Source organism: Taudactylus pleione, unplaced genomic scaffold (genome assembly GCF_031769625.1).
Source record: "Taudactylus pleione unplaced genomic scaffold, aTauple2 ptg000113l, whole genome shotgun sequence".
Lineage (NCBI taxonomy): Eukaryota > Metazoa > Chordata > Amphibia > Anura > Myobatrachidae > Taudactylus > Taudactylus pleione.
The window spans coordinates 14,695,001-14,699,625 of record NW_028284515.1 but is presented as its reverse complement, the minus strand read 5'-3'; positions in this window follow the sequence as shown (position 1 = coordinate 14,699,625).

Genomic DNA, 4,625 nt, shown 5'->3' with positions numbered 1-4,625 from the left:
AGCATGGCTACCACAGCATTCTGCAGCGCCATGCCATCCCATCTTTTTTGCGCTTACTGGGACCATAATTTGTTTTTCAACAACACAATGACCCCAAACACACCTCCAGGCTATGTAAGGGCTACTTGACCAAGAAGGAAAGTGATGGAGTGCTGCGTTAGAGGACCTGGCCTCCACAATCACCCAACCTAAACCCAATTGAGCTGGTTTGGTATGAGTTGGACCGCAGAGTGAAGGAAAAGCAGCCAACAGGTGCTCAGCACCTCTGGGAACGCCTTCAAGACTGTTGGAAAACCATTCCAGGAGACTACCTCATGAAGCTGATTGAGAGAATGCCAAGAGTGTGCAAAGCTGCCATCAAAGAAAAAGGGGGCTACTTTGAGGAATCTAAAATATAAAACATATTTTGATTTGTTTAACACTTTTTGTTTACAACATAATTCCATATGTGTTCTTTCATAGTTTTGATGTCCTACTATGTTGAAAAGAATTTAAATTAAATGTTTTTTTGTTTATTTAAATTATTCATTGAATGAGAAGGTGTGTCCAAACTTTTGACTGGTACTGTATGTACATATATATATATATATATATATATATATATATAATATATATGTGTGTGTACATATACATGTGTATCCATATAAATACATATATGTGTGTATGTGTATATATATGTATCCATATAAATACATATATGTGTGTATGTGTATATATATATATATATATATATATGTGTGTGTGTGTGTGTATATATACATATGTGAATCTATATAAATATATATATGTGTGTGTACATATATATATATATATATATATATATACACACACACACATATATCTATTTGTTTCTACACACATATAAATACACATATATACACACACACACATATATATGTGTGTGTGTATATATATGTGTATATAGATGTGTGTAAAAACGAATAGATATATGTGTGTATATATATATATATATATATATATATGTACACACACACACATATATATTTATATAGATTCACATATATATATATATATATTCACATGTGTATATATACATATGTGAATCTATATAAATATATATGTGTGTGTACATATATATATATATATACACACACATATATCTATTCATTTCTACACACATATATACACATATATATGTGTGTGTATATATATGTGTATATAGATATACCTATTCATTTCTACACATATATATATATCTATATACACATATATATACACACACATATATATGTGTATATATATATGTGTGTAGAAACGAATAGATGTATGTGTATATATATATATATATATAATATATATACTGTGTGTGTGTGTATATATATATATATATACGTGTGTGTGTGTGTGTGTGTGTGTGTGTATATATATATATATATATATATATATATATATATATATATATATATATATACACACATACACACACACACACATTATTATATATATATTATATATGTGTATATATATTGTGACACAGGTTAGGGGGTCCCTCTCCTGGGTAGAGGACTCCTTCCTTACACACACACTCAGCAGCAGGGAAGCAGCACACCAGTCTGGATGCAAGTACAATCTGGTCGGCGCCAGTCTTTATTGTACAATGTCAGAAATATAAAGAAAACATAAACATAAATCCTAGCCCTGTCGGGGCACTAACTTCACAGGTAGTTCCCTCACTACCAGAACCTGGCAGGGCCTAATGCCCTCACCAGCAACAAAGGCACAGCACAACACTCACAGTTAGGTTTTCAAGTGTCTCTGAGCAAACTCCCTGTCTGCTCTCCCAGGTGAGACACTCAGCCCTAAACACACTAGGCTTATATTGGCCACTATCACATATCCCCCCCCTTTGTTTCGACCTGTGGGGCAGAACAACTGAAGCCCCCAAATAATGAACGCGTGACAACGCGTCAGCATTGGCCAGCTGGCTTCCTGGCCTGTGTTCCACTGAAAATGTAAAAGTTTGTAACGCCAAGAACCAACTTGTAATTCTCGCATTACTGTCCTTATTTTCGGACATCCACTTCAGAGGGGCATGGTCAGTGATCAATTTAAATTTTCTTCCGACCAAGTAGTACCTGAGAGCCTCTAACGCCCACTTTATGGCCAACGCCTCCTTCTCCACTGTGGCATAGTTTCTCTCATGTACATTCAACTTTCTGCTAAGACAGAAAATAGGGTGTTCCTCACCCTCCTTGTTCTGGGACAGGACTGCTCCTATACCTACTTCTGATGCATCAGTTTGTACTATAAATTCCCTTTCAAAATTAGGAGTCATCAGGACTGGTTGGGAACACAACGCTACTTTCAACTCCTGAAAAGCTTTTTCTGCCTCAGGACTCCATTCTACCATGACTTTTTGTTTGCCTTTGGTCAGGTCAGTCAGTGGGACTGCCATGGTGGCAAAGTTGGGTATAAACCTCCTGTAGTACCCCGTAATTCCCAAGAAGGCTCTCACCTGCTTCTTATTCAGAGGCCGTGGCCAGTTTTGTACGGCATCAACCTTATTGAGCTGAGGCTTTATCAGGCCTCTGCCAATGGTGTATCCCAGATATTTTACTTCCTCCATGCCTAGACAACACTTTTTTGGGTTGTCTAGGCATGCTTCTTATTCAGAGGCCGTGGCCAGTTTTGTATGGCATCAACCTTATTGAGCTGAGGCTTTATCAGGCCTCTGCCAATGGTGTATCCCAGATATTTTACTTCCTCCATGCCTAGACAACACTTTTTTGGGTTGGCTGTCAAACCTGCCTTATAGATGGAGTCCAACACTGCTTGTACCCTGGGTAAGTGAGACTGCCAATCAGGACTATGAATGACCACGTCATCCAGATAAGCAGCCGCATACCGTCTATGGGGTCTTAGAATCCTGTCCATCATTCTTTGGAAGGTAGCAGGAGCCCCATGTAGCCCGAAGGGCAACATCTTGTACTGAAACAAGCCCCCTGGCACTGAAAAAGCTGTCTTTTGTTTGGTGCTCTCGGTTAACGGTACTTGCCAATACCCTTTGGGTTAGGTCAAGAGTGGTTAAATACCTTGCCGTCCCTAGTCTCTCAATCAGCTCATCCACTCTTGGCATCGGGTAGGCATCGAATTTTGAAACACTGTTCAACTTTCGGAAGTCATTGCAGAAACGCACAATCCCATCGGGCTTTGGAATCAACACAATGGGACTTGAAGAATCACATAGTGAATGGTCAATAACCCCTAACTCTAGCATATTTTTAATTTCTTTCGACACCGATTCTCTTTGTGCTTCTGGTAACCTATAGGGCTTTAGATTAACTTTAACCCCTGGGTCAGTGATGATGTCATGTTTAATGACCGAGGTTTTCCCAGGTACATCAGAGAACAGCACCCTATTTCTAATCAGATACTCCTTGACCTCTTGTTGTTGAATTGCCGACAGGGTTTTTGCTACTGTCACTTCGGGAGCTAAGGGCCCTGGATTTACCAAAGTAGGGTCATTCAACTGCTCCACGGCAAAGACCTCTCTTCTGACCTCTAAATCAGGCAGACGATCAACTGGCCCAACAACACTTCCCACCTCAGTGGGAGGCACATCAGTTGGCGGGCCACCGTCACGCTCCGCATTCTCTAGTTCGCCAATCATAGTAGAAAAAGGGAATAACTCTGACTCAGAAGAAACTCCCTCCTCCACTACATCGACAACCTTCTCAAATGGATCGGGGTTGTTCACTTCTGGAACAAAACGGCTTTCCCACAACTTCCAGAAGTGAGCAAAGTCTCTCCCCAATATTGCATCGTACACCAGACCATGCACCAAACCCACAGAAACTATAGCAGAGCCACATGGTGTCTCGATGTTCACCTCGGCCGTAACATAATATCGAGTATCCCCATGTATGCAGGTAACACCAACAGTTTTCCCTGTATGCCTCAAGGGGTTCACCAGCTCAGCTTTTATAAGTGTCACCAAGCTACCAGAGTCTAACAGTGCCTCTACTCGGTTGCCATCTACAGTGAGTATACACATGTGCTTATCAGTCTCAGCCTGCCGGTCAGCCGTACAGGCTGTCTGTGCAAAGAAAGACCCCCTGCGGTAGACATGAGCAGTATCACATTGCATAGGTTCAGTTGTAAGTGAACAATTAGCGGCAATATGGCCGAAGCCACCACATCGGAAACACTGAGTCATATTAATGTCTAGTCGTTTACGGGGCAAGAACCTTCCTGGCCTGGCAGGCCTGTCTCCAGGTTCTACACCCTCAGTCTTAGGTACATTCCACCGCCCAGCACCCTTCTCCCCTGGAACAGTCTTACCAGTGTCTGTGGGAGTTCGCCGGTGCGCCATCGGGGCTCGGTGGGGCATACTCCTCAGCTCCTCAGCCGCCACGTACCGCTCCACCAGCTCGACCAACTGGTCCGCGGACTTAGGGTCTGCATGGCTCACCCACTTGCGCAGAGTCGCAGGTAACGATCGCAGGTACCGGTCCATCATGACCCTTTCCACGATCTGTGGTCTCGTCAGCGTCTCGGGCTGTAGCCATTTTGAGGACAGATGGACGAGGTCATGCATCTGTGAACGTGGAGGCTTGTCCATATGGAACTCCCAGCGGTGGACCCGTTGGGCACGAACAAAGGTG